Source organism: Lissotriton vulgaris, chromosome 1_1, assembly GCF_964263255.1.
Source record: "Lissotriton vulgaris chromosome 1_1, aLisVul1.2, whole genome shotgun sequence".
Lineage (NCBI taxonomy): Eukaryota > Metazoa > Chordata > Amphibia > Caudata > Salamandridae > Lissotriton > Lissotriton vulgaris.
This window is the reverse complement of record NC_141685.1, coordinates 1,198,578,743-1,198,598,965: the sequence shown is the minus strand read 5'-3', so window position 1 is coordinate 1,198,598,965 and position 20,223 is coordinate 1,198,578,743.

Below are 20,223 nucleotides of genomic sequence, written 5' to 3'. Positions count from 1 at the left end.
TTAAGAGGATATCAGAGATTCCGTGGGAGAAATCAAGCAGGAGGTGTCAGAAATTAAATCCTCTGACAGGCAGTATCAAATAAAGATTCATTCAGATATGCAAGAATGGATTTGCTCTTAGAACTGGAGCTGAGAGGTATCTAGTCTCTGGAGAGTGGAAAGGGGCATCTGAATCCAAGGAGCTCAGCAATACACAATTAAAATACTTCAAGCAATATTGCAGCCACCTGAGCGGGGGGGAGGGGGACCACCTGTGCCCCACCCCTCCCCCTGCCGCAATGAGGGCCAGCTGCCATTAATGCATGATTTGGCCCCTCTGGGTTCTGCTGGGAGCCCGCAGCACCATGATGAGGCCTCCTGCTGACATTTGCTGGGAGTCAAGATGGTGGCTGCCCATAAGTGAGGCCAGCCTCCCACTGCACAGCTCCCTACGACAGCAGCGACTGACTTCCCGTGCAGCACACAGGGAGAGGTTGGTGATGCAAAGCTGGAGGCTCGGGATTAAGGCTGCAATGCGACAGCAGCTGTGGCCTGACTGGGTACTTACATTGGGCCCTTCTGCTGTGTTGGGACCTGGCAGGCTCCGTTGTGTCCCCTGAAACTTCTGCTGCCTTGAGTCTAGTGGGGAGCTTAGAGGCTGGGACAAGCGGCTGGAGTGACTTTCGATCTTCTGATTCTCTGGGCTGATGGGCTTGTCTGCTGATCACACCCAGGGCGGATTCCTCCCTTGCCTAGGGAGTCATACCAGGGACAGTTGGAACTGCCCCTCGGTTCAGCCTCTTCCTTCACTGGTGAACTCCAGCTTGAAGTAAACGGCGCAGTGAGTACAGAGATCAGGTGGCAAATAGGATGCGTTTGGTGTTGCACTGCCCGGATCAGGGAGCCTGTTATGCGTACCGTGAGGCGGGCTGCTCCCCTCCAGCCATCTTTCTACACAGCTGGACCGCCTATTGGTGATGGGAATGACCTCTTTTTGCCTTTAAGGGGATTACCAACAGATGGGGGTTATGCTGAGGGGGCATGCTGGGTGCCAATATGGGCAGGGCACTGCAGTGATGAGTGCAGATTTAATTATCCGCACCTACCTCAACTTTTCATGGTGACAACAAAAGGCAAATGCAAGCACTCATTGTAGGACATCCTAACCCGCTGTATCCAGGCTGACTCCAATGACCCTCTACTGGGCTTGCAGTGACCCTCCCAGGTGGATGCAGAAGGAGCTCCCAACCAAGACTAGGCCGGGGTGACATGGACCTTTCTGGCATCCTTGTTTGACTCACTCAAGGTGGATTTTTAAGACCTCAAGAAAGACCACTTTCAACATCTGTATGAAGTGACACATGGCTTGAATTCTGTGGGTAAGTGGGCTTTATCCTTAGGGGACACCGAGCTGGGAGGTCATCCATCTCCATGAGCAGCACAACAAGCACTGGGCCCAGGTGGTAAACCTTGAGAATTGATCCTACAGCAACAATGTCCACCTCAGGGGGATACCAATGGGCTCTGAAAGCTCCAACATCCTGGGCTATGTCTAGGCACTGTTTCACTCTGTGATGGGTTGGACTGAGGACACAGTGGTGTGGCTCGATTGAGTACATCAAGTTGGCTGCCCTAGAGGCCCCAACACCAATCCACCAGACACCCTGGCATTGGCACATGATTTCCAGACCAAAGAAGACATCAATAGGAAGGCGAAGGCCTCACTGCATGTCCTCTTCTGTGGACATCAAATGGGGATCTTCCAGGACATCTCAGTGTTCACCCTCCAGTGCTGCAGAGACTTTAAACCGCTCACCAAGTTCCTATGCTCTATGGGGCTGCCCTACGGATGGGGTCACCCTTTAAGTTAGTTTTTTGCGTGGAGGGCCAACTGTACCAAACTAAGATGCTGGAGGAGGCTCACCGCATTTTGGATCTGCCTGGAGACTCTACTGCCTGATCGGTGCCCTGTGCCCCGCAGGGATCCTTCATGCATGCACTGCTATGGCAAAAGGATGACAAACACAAGAAAATATCTCACCTCTGGTCCAAAGGAACATGCTCAGGAGGCAAGTGCTTCTGGACATTCTAGATTTTGGGCCCAGCAAGACAGCTGCATGATCGCTGACACTATTACATCCAACAACTATGACATGTATATCATAATAATGTTGCTCTTACAAGTGTACTTTTATAGTTTTGTCATCTGAATAAAGTGATTATGACTGACTGACATGCATATCCACCCAGGGATTACTCCTTCTCACCATGGTCTGTAGCGGCGGAGGGCGGGCTCCACAGATGCACCCAATGAAGAAAGTGCATTACCCTCACAATCGGCCCATGCTCAGAATACAGTTTTCCATTATTAATGGACTTGCTAATGTTATGGTTTTGTTTCTGATGTTGTTGGGGGTTTGTTATTATCAAGGGTCTAGAGGACCTCCCTCGGCTCAGCTTTATCTCTCCAGTGTCATGGGGTAGCCTATCTTGGGAGCTCCCAAAACAGTGCTGCAATCCCCCAACACTACAGTCTTAGTGGGGGGGGGGGGGGGCCGAATGAATCTAGTTATGGCTACTGACCTGGACTGGTGGCTGGGTGACAGTGGTTTAGGGGACAGTTGGTGCCACTCCTACCCTAATACGCACAATAACACATTACTCAACAGCTCATAAAACCGACAAGTACCTGGCCTCCCCTGCAAGATAAACCCTTGTCCAGGAGGTCTACATTGCCCCCATGTCTTCATCTGTTCATGCTCCCTATTGCTGGTACTTCAGGTAGATTGGTACCCCCGCCAGCCATCTCACTGGAGGCTTCAGGATAGACTCCTCTAGTGCAAGTCCACGGCAGAAACATTACAAGCGGCGATTGACAACTTTCTCTGGAACAATGAAACTGGGGTGACATCAGCGGCCTCTTGTTGGGAAGATTTGAAGCTGGTAGTCTGGGGAACTGATTGCTATTTATCTTGCCTAATCTGCATTATGGGCTCAGGTCAGGACAGGGTACTGTTGAGCAAAAAATGAACTACTATTTGCTGATTTGTAAGTAAACCAAGGCCAAAAGGGGGGAAATCCATCTGGTATTCATAATCCTCTGCCCAGCCTTCGTTAGAGTTAAACATTCTAAGCGGTTGTCCATGATGGCTCAGATGGACATAGAGCCCTCCCTAATCTATTTGCACAGGAACCTCTCGGCATTTATTAGATATAGCCCCAATGGGGAATGTACACCAACTTTTAAATGTAATTGTGGGGTACGCCAGGGTTGCAAACAGGCAACCTTTTAAATTATTTTTTTATATCAATCAATTAGAATGAGTCCTCACAGATCCACACCTGAGCATCCCCAAGTCTGATGGGCGCCCGATACCTACTCTGCTTTAATTTCTCAGACTGTCAGGGGGCTACAGACATGTCTAGATCTCTTAATTGATTTTCTGACCAACCTTGTACTGTCCACCAATTTCTCTAAAACACACCTGATGAAGTTTGGCCTGCCTAAGACAAAAATCATGAAATTCATAATAGAAGGACACCATATTAGCCAGGTTGATATGTTTGTGATTTGGGTGTCCAATTAAACTCTGGTCTCAATTGGCACCCTTTAATAAACCATAACATGACGGCTTTCTAAAGGGCAATGATTAGTATAGTTGACTACTCCCGGCAGATGAGATGCACCCACATAAAAAACTTTTTGGACATATTCAAGGCCAAGTGCATCCCAATAGCTAGTGGTAGGTGCAGAATTTGGGGATATATGCCAGTTAGTCTGATTCAAATAGCAAAAAACAAATTCCTCAGGGGCCTCTTAGGGGTCCCACAAAGTACACCTCCTGAGGTTGTTTATGAAGAGTTGGGCATGGTCCATGTGATTGACCCCCTGTGGCTTTGGCTTTCAGTCTGGTCCAAGGAGGAGCTAGACCTCAACAGATTTATCATGCAAGATTGCATGAACCTGGACAACACTTTTATCATCCCTTGGCTGACCTATGTCTCCTCGACCATGAAAAGTTTAGTGAGACCAGAACTTTATCTTGATCCAAGTAGTATTGTCCAAACTGATAAAAAAATGGGTTAAAGAAGGGTTAAGAGATAAGGTGACAGCAGATCGTGAGGCCTAAGCATTGGATTAGCTTTTAGTAAGTCATGCGTTTTTAGTGAAAACTGTAAGTGGCTTGTAGCCATACCTTACTTTATACATTCCCCACCACCAGCGACGATTGCTGACCATTTTTATGCTTAATCTACTCCCCCTGCTATTGCCCTCTAATCATGGTTGCTTTAAGGACTCAAGGCTACCCTTGTGTGATTGCATAATGTTTCCATCAATGATAATTTGCACATAGTCATTATCTGTCCAAAATATAATTATCTCCACTCTAAATATATACTTCCACTCTGAAGCCTATGAATTTTAACCAAGTGAGACCTGCACTACTTTCTCCAGTTGTCAACCACCCCCACAGTGTTCTTCTTTTTTCTCTCTATCTCTCTCGTTTTTTAAAGCCAATCAAATTGTAAGTTATCTGTTTTTTTATATTTAAGAAATGCGTTGTACTGTGTTTGACATTTATGATTTTATTTTTTTAAATCAAATAAAGAATATATTGATTGATTACTTAACTCCTACTATGATACTTCCAATTTACAAAGATGCAAATAAATGCACTTTCTTCAACATGTGTGTATCTATTATTCATTGTACTAAGCACACCATGTTGGTTGTGCTTACTCTAAAGATGAAACCTACAAACTAAAATGAATTGTGTTTCATTGACCTATAGAAAAATGTGAACAGGCCAAGGCCAATAGATCATATAAACCCTGTGCGCATTTAAATTAGCAATGGTCACATGAATGAAGTGCAACAATGAGCAATCAGTCAATGGTAAGTAAGGCTGAATGAAGTTCCTGCCCATGTGGGGGCTACCTCCATTGATAATAGCTACCAAACAACACTGATTTGAAAATGAAATGGTCCAAGGGAGAGTGTGAAAGTGGCTGGCATCAGTGTGTGATCCAACATATCCTTAATTAGTTAGAATGCTTTGACATAATCATCCATACAATACATGTGGCATCACTTACACACACACACTGCAACAGTAGGTGAATACCTGTTTTGGGCTATGTGTCCATTCACAGTAATAGTCCCACTTACAATGCTAAATCATGGTTGAATATCCCTCAACTGACTTCATTGAAAACTTGACAAGATCTTCTCCATGTGGGTTTCATCTTGTTCTACAAGCATGTACAGATATGACAACTTCTACACTGTTAATCATTTAAAAAGTAGTGAAAGTGTAAAACATTGTTTATTGCTAGCATTATAAAACTATACAAATAATAAACTAACTACACTACTCTAACTATCTTATCCTATCTAAACTTTGCGAAAAGAATCTATGCTAACTAACCAACATTAACTTATCTGACAACCATCCTAACCGACCTAACTTTAACTTATACTACTCTAAACAGATACAACAACAGACATGGTAAATATCACTTTATTGTACATTTGCACACAAGACCAACATAAACTACACCTATACACAAACTACCTTAACATTAAAACCTAAACAAGTGTATTTTTTATTATTTTACATTTCCTAAACATCCTCCCCTACCCACTTTATAAAGTACCCATCCATATCCCCACCTAACAAGAAATCACTAATAAAATAATAAAATCACTAATGCTAAACTGACTTATCCCTATGCTACAACCTATCCTAACCTATGCTAAAATACAATTTGCTAAAATCAAAGTATGAAAATAGCAAAATTTAAATTATGGATTGAATCATTACAAACCGTCATAAGAAATGTATACTTCTCCTTCAGTAAGAATGTAAAAGTTCTCAGTTCTTGGCCTAGTAGGTATATGAAACGGCAGTATCTGCCAAAATAAACGTATACCCATATTAACAGTAATACTGATTAGGAACAATGATATTGTGTACTGATGGATTGGTACACATGGTCCATGTAGGTATTGCTAAGGGTTTGTCATACAGCATGGAAGAGGGTATAGTCTATGGCCAATTAACCTATCTGAAATAGTAATGTGTAGCAGGTACAGGTATTGTTAGCAAGTACAGTGAGCAATTGTAATTGTAATTGCAAATACACAAGGTCACACACATTGCAGCATAGAATGACTCTGTGCCAGTTAGTTCAAACATAGATGAAGGGTGGCTAGCTACCTCCAAATCAACAGACATGTAGGACACATTTCCAATATTGGCTCACAGAAATACCGGAAAAATATTAATTAGATCATGTAATGAAATACAAACAATACCATGTGGTCCTTTGCATCTCCTAGTGTCTTTCCATACATGTCAGTATGGAATGCTACCTTGATGTACATAAACTCATATCCATGTGATGAGTGTGTTCATGCATGCTGTAGATCTTGTATGTATTTGTGCTCATATGTATTTTGTGCTGCATCTTCAAGGTAATTGCCATAAATTATCCGATTGTGACAAATGTTTGGGGTAGACAGTATGAGTAATGTCACTAGCAGGTGGACTGTGAAATGGTCTGTATGCTAACAAACCTGTGCATAAATGCCTCTGGTACTTTACACATTTACATTTTCTTCACAAAACACTACAAATATATTATCACATGTTGATTATAAGTCATTGGGTATTTGAAGTCATGGCATTTACCAGCATTAGCATGTGTGGATTGATGATGTGCCACATCTACTTATACATATTCTGCCTGTACTAAGGTAGAAATCCTCACAGCCTTTTTGGACCTGCCACACAAATACTAGTAGTGTTCATCAGACACGCAGCTTGAAGTTTAGCCATCAAAATCCATGTTCACATACAGTTTTTTGATAACATCCTTTAAACCACCATTGCATTTTGCAAATTTCTCCTCTCTCACCACATCTCACATGACACTGATATGCAGTACTCAGAGGGATGCTCAGTTAGCCCAGATGCAAGATGACGGATGCCATATATCATGATAAATGAGGACTAAGTGGTGAACACAAGTAGGTTATTGATATGGACAATAGACTTACACACTCACAGCAACAAACAGGGATATGTTTGCCCACTGGTTTTGCTCTAATGAACAATACCTTTTTAACTATGCCACCTCACAAATACCTATGCAGCATCTATACTAAGAAGGTGTCATATTTTGGTATGCAGAGCCTGCGCACATGGTCACACAAGTTCATTGGACTCCAAACTTTGGCTAGATGCTGAGTTACTGGTACATGTATGGACCGCAAAACGTTTAGCTGTATGAATGGCATGAATGTCTGAACATGCCTTCAATCACTCACACTGTACCAATTATGTTAGCGATGAGAGATATATTCTGTATGTGTAGGCATGTGTGAACACATAATAGGATGACATTTAAATTGAAAAAGATGTTCACAGTGCATAGTTTGCTATAGACTATTGGAAGTATTGATTGGGATATGTGCTACACCCCAACCACCTCTTTGTCCTGCTAAAATCTGGCTTGGACAAACATGTTGTGGCTAGAAAATCAGAGCCTATCCCAGTCAACATCTGTGTCACATAATTTAGGTAAGAATCTGTACCCTTCTCTCCATAGTATGGATTAAGCATGGGCGAATTTTGCGAATTCGCGATCCACCAAAATTTGCGGATTTGCGAATTCGCGATCCGCAAAATTTGCGAATTTGTGCGAATTTTTGTTTTTTTGCGTGTTCGCTGTGTTTTTTGCGTGTTCGCGGTTTTTTGCGTGTTCGCGGGGCTTTTTGCGTCTTCGCGAGCCACTTGCATAGCGAAGTTACCCATGCAGTCGTTTATGGGAGAGGGAGAGAGAGAGAGATAGATAGATAGATAGATAGATAGATAGATAGATAGATAGATAGATAGATAGATAGATAGATAGATAGAAAGAGAGAAAAAGAGAGGGAAAGAGAGAGGGTGAGAGAGAACGAGAGAAAGAAAGAGAGGCCGGATCTCTGAAGGGCCAGATTCCTGAGTTGCCCTTACAGAACATACAGCTTTTTATTTTTAGCAAAATGCATATGAAAATTGTGCTGTAAAGGTCTCTTTTAGTTTAACCCCTCCTGACAACTCAAAATGGGTGTATTTGCCATCCTCTCCCTTCTTCCTGTTTTTTATATCTGTAAGTGCTTCCTGATGAGGTTTAATTCCTTGGACAGGTGCCTCGTTGCCTACTTGTAACTATTCTCTGACCCTGCTTCAAGGGTCAGAGCAGGGTCAGAGAATAGTTGCAAGTAGGCAACGAGGCGCCAGGAAGCAATTAGCAGCAGGTGTCCAAGTTGAAGTTAATTTGTTTGTAAAAAGGTTACAACAAAATTAGGTTCAACTTTTGCACCTGCTGCTGTAACCCTTGCTTGGCTGAAAATTCGTCCCCGCTGATTCGCGGATTTTACCGCGATTTCGCGAGATTCGCGGATCGCAAAATCGCGGAAAATCCGCAAATTAGCCCGCGAAACTGATTTTACGCGCACCCTTAATTGGTCTTGGGACTGGTGTTGGTACATGCGCCATAAGCATCTACATAATAGCTGGCCAAACATTAGCACAGCAGATTCAGAGCCGTGCCTCATGCGGTCCAGCATATATTGGCCATAAATCTGCATTGACAATTGCACATGCAACATTGTCCTACTTCTGTTTTGATTCTAAATGTAAGGTAATGCTTGTTTTAGGTGACTTATGATACCCCTTACACATCCCAATGCAACAGGTACCAGAGGTCACACAGAATCCTTTCAGATCATAGAAAACATTCAGGTGACACTCACTGGTAGCCCCGGGATCCCCGAAGATCTTCATCTCCCCACAGGAGTATGGTTCCAGTCCACCTTCAAGGCATAACCATGGAACATTACTCTGTGAATGTTAAACATGTACACTGTGTAAATGGGAATCACAGTACATTGACTTTACAAATGTCAGGGATGGTTAGAAAGTTAGACATGTAGCATATGGCAAAGAAGGCATTGCCTAATGATGTACATATGTAAGCCATGCTTCAGTGTTATCAGATAATATCAGACTAACCACATATTAGGTGCACAAAGTACTAACCCACCTACTTTTTACATGGTGGAAGGGTGCCTGGCTTTGATGGCTGTGTGAGCAGACCAATTTGACTGACCACACTCTGTAAGGTGTGATTTTTTCATGGGCCCTCTCGAATCAATATGTGTTCTGAACTATGCTATACACATCAGACAGTACCCATGCTTGTTTGTCTTCTTCACTTAACTCCTTACATGGTACTGGTGCACTGTAAAAAAACATAGATCATTCAAGCCTTGTACAGGCTCATTAAAAGATGTTTGACCATTAAAAAAACATTTGTGTTAAACATTTTGGGGTACAACCAAATCACTTTGTCCAACCAGTGGCATGATGAAATTTGAGTGCGCTCCCCTGCAACATACATGGAGGATGATCCCCACACTTTAGAGCCTGTAATGACCTAGCAGGCCAGGTGACAACACTCCCTGCAACGTGCTGAATGGATCCCAACAAAACACACAAGATGATGGACGGAATGTTGCACATTGGCAAAACATTCACCCCCAGTCACAGATCTGGGTTTAATCCATTTTTATTTTGCTCACCTCGCCACCCCAGTTCGGACATGGCCATATGCAAATCAGTCTTAACCCTTTGCCTCATGGAAACAGTCCAGCCGAACTGCCAAGCCATGTCTTCCCTGGACGAGAATCAAGCATCCTAGGACCGGTATCTGGCTATCAGCCGTCATCAGCCAGGATAGCTTGACTCCAGAGGGGTAGAGAGCACGGGGCCCACATCTGGGCATACCCTTCCCACATAGGACGAACAGCAAAACACACAGGATGATGGACGGAAAGTTGCACATTGGCAAAACATTAACCCCCAGTCACAGATCTGGGTTTAATCCATCGTTATTTTCCTCACCTCGCCACCCCAGTTTAGACATGGCCATATGCAAATCAGTAATGACCCTGTGCCTCATGGGAAGAGTCCAGCCCGAACTGCCAAGCCATGTCTTCCCTGGACCAGAATCAAGCATCCTAGGAACGGTTTCTGGCTATCAGCCGTCATCAGCCAGGATAGCTTGACTCCAATGGCATAGTGAGCACAGGACCCATGTCTGGGCATACCCTTTCCACATAGGGCGAACAGCAAAACACACAAGATGAAGGACGGAATGTTGCACATTGCAAAACATTCACCCCCAGTCACAGATGTGGGTTTAATCCATTGTTGTTTTGCTCACCTCGCCACCCCAGTTCGGACATGGCCATATGCAAATCAGTCTTGACCCTGTGCCTCATGGGAACAGTCCAGTCCAAACTGCCAAGCCATGTCTTCCTTGAACAGGAATCAAGCATCCTAGGACTGGTTTCTGGCTATCAGCCGTCATCAGCCAGGATAGCTTGACTCCAATGGCATAGTGAGCACGGGACCCAAGTCTGGGCATACCCTTCCCACATAGGGCGAACAGCAAAACACAACATGATGGACAAAATGTTGCACATTGGCAAAACATTCACCCCCAGTCACAGATCCGGGTTTAATCCATCGTTATTTTGCTCACCTCGCCACCCTAGTTCAGACATGGCCATATGCAAATCAGTCTTGACCCTGTGCCTCATGGGAACAGTCCCATGGATCCCAAAGCACCTCTGGACCTCCACTACACTTTATGGTTTGTTTGGGAAATTGCAACGCCACTGGGAACAGGCCCTTGTGTCATGTTCCGTTCATTTATTGGAGTTCACCTGTATCATGGCATACTACCCAAAACACATATCTGGACTTTCAAGTCAAGTCAAGTCAAGTCAAAAATTTGTATAGCGCGCTACATACCCAGAGGGTCTCAAGGCGCTTGAAGAAGGGTGGGAAATTATTGAAAAGTTGAAAAGGCAGTTAAAGATGTTTTCTAAGGCCACACAGCTACAAGTGTATGGAATATAGTGACTTACCAACAGACCACCCAACTATGATTCCCAAATGATCTAGAAGAATTGCCTCCCAGCTGGCCACATCTGCCCATCAGTGATTTAGTTTTTGGACAGTACGCTGGACATCAAAAACATGCAAACACGAGGAGATGATAAACGGAGTGCTAAAACGTTTCAAACACTCACCCCCAGTCACTGATCTGGGTTAAATCCATCATCGTTCTTTATCTCACTTCGCCACCTCAGTTCAGACCCAGTTATATGCAAATCAGTCTTGACCCCGTGCCTCATGGGAACAGTCTAGCCAGAACAACCAAGCTAGGTCTTCCCTGACCTGGAAACAAGCATCCTGGGACCAGTTTTGGGGTAACACCCCTCATCAGCCAGACTAGCTTGAATTGAGTGGCAAAGTGGGGGTTTAACACTGAATGCACTAAGGCACACAATGCGCTAAAAAAGGCCCTAAAAGACCCAGTAAGGGTGGGGGAAATCTTTCTTGCCGAAAAGCTGACCCTGCATGCTGTTTTGCCCTTACTCCGCCACAGGACTACCCCCGCCTCCCGCTGCACGACTCCCGCTGGCTGAGGAGACTGCCGCCGAGCGGAGAGCGGGGGCCGGCAAACTACAATCCCCAAGAACCCCTGCGCCAGCAACACATTGGAGGAGCGACAGGAGGCGCATAAGAGGCGCGCCCACCCTGCAGAGCGGGGGAAATCTTTCTTGCCAAAAAGCTGACCCTGCATGCTGTTTTGCCCTTACTGCGCCACAGGACTACCCCCGCCTCCCGCTGCACGACTACCGCTGGCTGAGGAGACTGCCGCCGAGCGGAGAGCGGGGGCCGGCAAACTACAATCCCCAAGAACCCCTGCGCCAGCAACACCTTGGAGGAGCGACAGGAGGAGCATAAGAGGCGCGCCCACCCTGCAGAGCGGGGGAAATCTTTCTTGCCGAAAAGCTGACCCTGCATGCTGTTTTGCACTTACTGCGCCACAGGACTACCCCGCCTCCCGCTGCACGACTCCCGCTGTCTGAGGAGACTGCCGCCGAGCGGAGAGCGGGGGCCGGCAAACTACAATCCCCAAGAACCCCTGCGCCAGCAACACCTTGGAGGAGCGACAGGAGGCGCATAAGAGGCGCGCCCACCCTGCAGAGCGGGGGAAATCTTTCTTGCCGAAAAGCTGACCCTGCATGCTGTTTTGCCCTTACTGCGCCACAGGACTACCCCCGCCTCCCGCTGCACGACTCCCGCTGGCTGAGGAGACTGCCGCCGAGCGGAGAGCGGGGGCCGGCAAACTACAATCCCCAAGAACCCCTGCGCCAGCAACACCTTGGAGAAGCGACAGGAGGCGCATAAGAGGCGCGCCCACCCTGCAGAGTGGGGGAAATCTTTCTTGCTGAAAAGCTGACCCTGCATGCTGTTTTGCCCTTAATGCGCCACAGGACTACCCCCGCCTCCCACTGCACGACTACCGCTGGCTGAGGAGACTGCCGCCGAGCGGAGAGCGGGGGCCGGCAAACTACAATCCCCAAGAACCCCTGCGCCAGCAACACCTTGGAGGAGCGACAGGAGGCGCATAAGAGGCGCGCCCACCCTGCAGAGCGGGGGAAGTCTTTCTTGCCGAAAAGCTGACCCTGCATGCTGTTTTGCCCTTACTGCGCCACAGGACTACCCCCGCCTCCCGCTGCACGACTCCCGCTGGCTGAGGAGACTGGCGGAGAGCGGGGGCCAGCAAACTACAATCCCCAAGAACCCCTGCGCCAGCAACACCTTGGAGGAGCGACAGGAGGCGCATAAGAGGCGCGCCCACCCTCCCTCGCGGGACGCGAGCGGGACGCCGGGCGAAGCCCGGGCAAAGGGCGGGCCGTCTGTGGCCGTCCGGGGCAGGAGGAGGCAGGGCAGGGCCCTCCCTCTTACGTCGGACCTGAAAATTGTCTACAGGTATTTATTCACTGCCCCGGTAATCGAGTACTGACTGTTTAGCCACACGGGCTGCACACTGGACTAACCTGGTGGATAGGGGTATTAGAAGTCACTTTACATTAAAACACTCAAATAGGAGTGGTATAATGGCTGGCAATTTATTGAACTCATCGCTACCTGCTACTCTAGGAATGAGTATATTGGGCCCTCTTGATAAGTTTTTTGCACCGACAAAAAGGGATATAGATAGAGAATTAGAGTTGGCTGAGCGGAGAGCAGAGCGACGCCTCTCTATGAACTACTTAAACAGACACCCTTACAATCCGCCGTAACTGAGGTTACTTCAACACCAAATAATTCTATAGTGGGTGAGACAGATTTAGACCTATTCAATACAAATGACATCCCTCTAATTTTTAAAGAAGGTCCACCTGAAATAACACTAAAGGAGCATGTTAGCCCAATTATTATCACCCAAAATTTACGGACTTCAGCCGAGGTTATTGCATCGCATTCATTAATAGATCTGGATGCAGATGGGGCATGTCACACCTTGCCCGTAGCCACATCCCCTTTTGAAGATGGGAAACAAGGGAATAAACACACAGATAAACCAGCAGCTGGAACTATACAGAGTAAGAGAAGTCGCGAAGTATGTCATTCCCCGCCAAGGAAAAAGGCGCGAAAGGCTGGGAACAGAAAAAGGCCTGAATCTATAAAAGCGCCACTGCCTTGAAAGAACTCCAATAATAAAACTCTCAAGGCCACTGTGAAAGAAGTACCAAGTAAGCCACAAACAGGGGAGAGTGCGCCTTCATTTAGCAAGACGCACGGAGGGCTTATAGAGGACATTGAATATCTTCTTAGATCCTTTATGCTCCCTATCTTGGAGAGGGTAAAAATGCTGGGTAAAACCGTGGATCGTATATTGGAGATCCAAACAACCGAAGCAATGGGACAGAGCAAAGGGGGAGAAAATGGTCAAGCAGACACGCACTTAACACAGAACACAGTGACTCACACTAAGGCTCAGCCACAAACAACCTTAACTCATAATGACAAAAGGGTGACACCGACGGGAACTCTGGCACCCCAGGTGGGAAAAGCCATGACTATGACAAAAAAGGTCCCTGCAGTGGTAGAGACAAGGGAAACAACTAACCCACCTCAAACTCTATACAAAACAAAACATATTAAAAATGTAGATCTACCCCCTGAGTCACTAAACTATGTCATTATATTGACTGGGGTCCCCAAGTTAACAGAGGGTAGTATAGAGCCTGACACATCCCTAAAAAACAAAGTAAACCACTGGCTGAGGGCTAACAGACCACTCCCACCACATTTAAATGGGGAGATTATATCTTTTAGACGCTGTGACTGGGTGGGCGTGAGACCAAAAGAAATCAAAGGTGATGTAATCATCATAAATTTCAGGGATCACAGGGTAGTTAACCATATCTCTGATTGGTTTTCGGGAAGGCAGGATGGCTCTGTAGCCACCCGAAATTTGAGTTATTTTTATCCTCAAGGTATGATGAAGCCCCGTACCCATCCTCCAAAATGGAGTCACCATAACTCCCGTGCACCAGCTAACTATAGACAACAACCCAGCCTAGATAGGCACAGGTACTATGAGCCGCCACCTGGCTTCTTGCCACATCACCCCAATAGACTTGGACACAGCCTAAGTAGGGACAGGTACTACGATCTGCCATCTACCCCCTTGCCGCAATATCCCAACACGTTTGAGTATGGCCCAGGTAATAACCATTACAGGTACCATGACCTCCCATCCACCTTCTTGCCTTATCATTCCAATGAGTTTGAGTATGGTTTAGGTAATAAACATCACCATACAAACCCAAATCTTATTGGAATATTCCTCTTCATAATCTCTTTGAACCACTTTCGGGCCTAGATTCAAATGATTGACTTACTAAATCCAAAATTAAAACAAAAGAAAATAAGGTGAGGGATAAGGAAACTACACATATGAGTCCAACATCTGACAAAGGTTCAGGAGGAAAAAGAAACACGACCCTAGGCACTGAAATAGGGATGATGAATAAAATTAAAAAGGTAAACTGTACAAAGGATAAGGGCAATGAAATCTCAAAAGAGAGGGAAGCTAGGAAGAATGCTGCGGGAGAGGCAAATCTGATAACTAGAACAAAAGAACAGCTAATAAATGTAGTAACGTGGAATGTGTGTGGGATTGCCAACAAAGTGACAGAAACTCTTTGGGGTGAGTTTGTAACCAGCATTGACATACTCTGTGTCCAGGAAACCTGGGCTTTAAAGGAGGTGCATATAGAGGGTTTTAAAACTTTTTATGTTCCCGCAGTAATTTCCAACCATGGCAGGAATAAAGGGGGTCTATGTGTCTACGTGTCCAATCGTTTAAACACTAGTACTAGTATAAGTAGATCCACGTCACCCTACTTTCAATTTGTCACGATTGATTTAAATGGTAGGAGTGTGCTGATAGTTATCAATTTCTATAACAACATCGAAAATGCACACTTCAGGGAAGTACTAATGGAAGTGTACAAAGAAATGAGGGAGGTAAAACCCTTGAAAGGGAAGGAATTAATCTGGATTTGGGCTGGTGATTTTAACGTAAATATATGTACTAGCGACACATGTGGTTTTGCAGAATATGGGGTGGGGGAACAAGGGGAGAGTAGTCATTTCGCTCATCATTCTAAAGGGGAAATCCTAAATGATATTATGGCCAAGCTTGATCTAGGGTTTGCAAATAGGCTATGTTACCCTAAGGTTGAATTCACTTCAACCTTTATGGCAAGAGGACTACAGTCAACTATTGATTTCATAATTCTACCAAATATGTTTGGTAGTAGTGTTATGAATTTTGAAACCCTTGCTATGGGTCTGAGCGATCACCTGCCGTTAAAGATGGTACTTAACATACAGGATGTTAAAATAAATACACTAACTGAGATTTTAACATGGACCCAGAACTTAGAGATAGCACGACGAAATGGTATTGCTTTAAAATGGAGCATGGCAGACCCGGAAAAAATTATGCAAAGAATAGTCCATGAGGCCCTCCCATCGCTACTTGTATGTTTAGAGGATAATCCCACAAGTGGAGAAATACTGGAGGCCTTTTTTAACATTACGGAAACTATAAAGGGTGCTCTGACCAGAAAGTGCCTAAAAAAGCAAAACACTCCAAAGGGGTGGTTTAACACTGAATGCACTAAGGCACACACTGCGCTAAAAAAGGCCCTAAAAGACCCAGTAAGGGATCCTGAGACCATCAGAGTATTAAGGAAAGCGTATAAGGTAACAAGAGATCAAAGGAAGAAAGCAATCAAGGAGAAGGCATGGCAAGATTTATTGGAGGCAGCGGAAAGTAGAGACCCTAAGCTATTTTGGCAGGTAGTTAACTCACCTTTTATTAATAACAAGGCGACAGCTAAAATAGATATAGCTATCGATGAAAATGCATGGGTAGAGTTTTTCTCTAAATTGTATTGTGACGCGCTAACCGAGCCACAATTACCAAGTAAACATCACCCGATCCCACTAGAGTTCGAATTAGAGGAGGTCAAGGTTGCGATTAAATCTTCTCAAAACAATAAAGCCCCGGGCCCAGATGGGATCCCAAGTGATCTTTACAAAATGAACATAGATCTCTGGGCACCTGTATGTTTACGTGTAATGGGGGCATGTTGTGATATTGGTTTCATTAAAACCTGGGCAGAATCACTAATTATCCCTATATACAAAAAGGGGGATAGGGAAAGCCCATCAAATTACAGACCAATATCACTACTGGACTCAATAGTAAAAATTGCAGGAAGAGTAATCCTGACTAGGCTCCAGGACTGGGCTGAAGATCAAAATATCTTGACCCCAGTACAATATGGTTTCCGACTAGGGATGGGTACTGTGGAACAAGTGCTAAACTTTGTTCTTTTGCAGGGGAAATATACCAGTGCAAAAGAGGGGTGTTTTTACGCAATCTTCGTCGACCTTTCGTCGGCGTTTGATTGTGTTATACATGATAAACTGTGGTTGACATTAGAAGAGATGAAAGTGGATTCTTCGATAGTCCTCTTCCTAAGACAATTATATTCGAATGCCTCTGCCAGAGTAAGGTATGGGCTGGGGGGGGAATGCACAGGGTCTTTTCGCATACAGAAGGGGGTGAGGCAAGGGTGTGTGCTGGCTCCATTCCTTTTCTCTCTTTACACTAACAGCTTGGAGAGGGAATTGGGTGCCAGCAACATTGACTCTCCTAAGGCCGGGAATACGCAGATCAGCTCCCTTTTGTATGCGGATGACGCTGTGTTGATGGCAAGAACAAAGGTCGGCGCGCAAAAAGTATTGCATAGATATATAACATACATGGAAGAGAGGGGCCTCAACCTGAATGCAAAAAAGTCCTATGTGATGGCTTCTGGCAAAGGAGGAGCCAGATGTAAACAACTTAAGGCGGCAGGCACCCGAATACAAGCCACAAAAACATTTCCATATTTAGGGGTCACAATCGAGGCAACAGGGGGATGGGGCCCCGAGGTAAAAAACAGAGCGCTAGCATTTAAACGCTCAGTTGCGGCGATAAAGCATTTTGCCAGTAAATTGGGCAGAAAACAACCTGGTATAATGCTTAACATATATGTGGCCAAATGTAGAAGCATCGCCCTGTATGGGGCAGGGATATGGGGATATCATGATGTGACGATGCTCCAGATTATTGAAAATAATTTTTTTCGCTACCTTTTGTCCCTTCCGAAAAGTATGTCAAATTATAATTGCCATGTAGAACTAGGCATGGACTATTTGACAGATCTGATTAAAATCCAGCCAATCCTACTCTGGAGGAGAATTTGGGCAACGCAAGAACTGGCTCTCAATCGAGAAATTATCCTGGATGTTAAGAAATTAGCCAACGCAAAAAAAGAATCAAATGGCTTGAGTATGTGAGGAAAGCCCTGACGGACATTGACAAGCCAGAATGGTATGATAAACCTGAATCAATTGGGAAAATTCCTAAAAAAGCCTTAAAAAACCTGTGTATGGAACATTTTAATACCTTAAGGCTTGGGAATGAAGTCAGCAAAAGAACTGTTCTCGAACATCAGCCGCTGCTGATTACCTTCAAAATGCAACCCTACCTAACTCTGATCACTTTGGGATTTGAGCGCTTTGTCCTGACCAGATTCAGGTTCAATATATTTCACCGCCTGGTCTCATATCCGGAGAAAAATGACTGGAATAGAACTCTGGCCCCATGCCCATGCGACAACATATCTATCCAGTCTACCTTCCATTTGGTACTATTTTGCAAACTGTATAAAAAAGAACGAAGCGAGATGGTTGAAATCTTATCTTAGAGATGGGGCTTGGAGGCAATGTAGGCCAGCTTATTTACATCTCCAACAATTAGGAAACCCCCTATGTATTAGTTCTATGTCGATGTTTTTAAAAAGCGTCGTAAAATCACGGAATCTATTATGAATTTATTAATTATCGATTTATCACCATACTTGGATTTAATGCTGTTTTTATAACAATTTATTGTGTGTATCTATAATGTGTAATTTGTTTACTATGTACTGCTTTTATGATTTTTTACTTGGTGAAAATCGAATAAAGTATTTGAATTGAATTGAGTGGCAAAGTAAGCAAGGGACCCACATCAGGGAATACCCTGCCAACTTAGGGTGAACAAAGCAAACACAAGGAGATGATGGACAGAGTGCTGAAACTTTTCAAGTTTCAAGTTTTCTATTGTGTTGGCATAATACTCGTATTGGATTTTCTGTATAACAATGTGCTTTAACTTACATCCATTACCCTGCACAGATGACTCACTCAGCTAGATTTGTGACAATAGTGCTCACTGATGTTCAGTAAGCCTGGGCGGAATTCACAGAGTTCCACTACTCGGAAGTCCGTGAAGTGCAAAACAAAATTCTGCAGTGATTTAGATAAATACAGTTTGTGGTGATTGTCAGTGCCGGGCGCTTGTCTGCACTGTGCAATCATTGCGAACGGCACCATGCACCTCGCAAGCGGGTTCTGCCTGCTTTCTGCCGTGTGAACGTATGGTTTCTCAAGGTGAGCAGTCGTGAGCATATGTGACCACTCGCAATGAAGAAGAAGAAACTTTATTGTATAGTTAATTAAAACCATTACAAAAATACAGATATGATAATATACTAAAAACACACTGATGTGAGAATAATAAAATTTAGAATTGGTAATAAAAACAAGTGTCTTTCTGGGGTAAAGAATAACAATTTCCATGTTCAAGATTTTGCCTATGATCTTTGTTTTTTCTCAAAATGTTCGATAAATTTGATTGATCTACATATAAATTGGGGGTCTGTGGTGCATAAAGTTTTTATAATCGCAGATCTACAGGTATGTGTTCCAAACTGCTTGAACTTGGCTTTCAACCAATTCCGACGTTCCTCTATGAGAGCCGGGCAGATGCAAATTAGGTGGATAAAGTCTTGCCTTGCTGCACAGCATAGCCCGCACCCTTCACTTTCTTGGGGCTTCCACTTAGGACGCTCGGCGTTGGTTGGCAAACTACCCAGCCTTATATTAAGATATTTATGTTTGATATAAGGCGAGAAGGGCAGATCCAGGTAGTGTGCCGGCACTAGTTTTTTGTATGATTGGATAGTCATCCAGGCATGTGACCTGAGACTGAAAGCTATTTTGTCATCCAACAATGAGTGTTTGATGGCTGCCTTCCTGACCACCTGTTTGAATAAAGGTACTTGGAGCTTGGTTTCCCAGAGTTCAATCAGGTTTGTTGTTTCCAATGAAATTTTGAGGTACTTGGCATAATTTGAATTTGGACATTTGATGATGGTTTCCCACATAGCACGATAGATCATGATCTCTTGGTGCATCCAGACATTATCCTGCATCACCACGAAGACGACACGAACCACGGAAGCACGGAGGAGCAAGGAGGCCGATTTCATTGATCGAGATTCACATATTGGTATCTTGAATCTTAAGAAGAAACGACAATTATCAAGAGTCATGAAATGATTAGAGGGAACCTGAATTCAAAACAGGTCTTTTAAATCCAATCATCTTCGGTGGCTCCTCCGGGCACTTTCGAAATATCTATATCTAGAGAGAAGTTTGAGCGAGTATAATACCGCCAAGAATATACTGTCTGCCGGATGATCAGAATAGATACATTCATCCGCCATCTTCAGCAGACATCCATTCATTTGTGTGAACGTCCTGAAGAAGGTGTGAAGACTAACTAAAACACCGAAACGCTGCGTCGACTGTGTTCACTTGATTAGACAGGATTGCTTTTTCTAAAAATTGTCTATTATTGTCCACCCTTTGG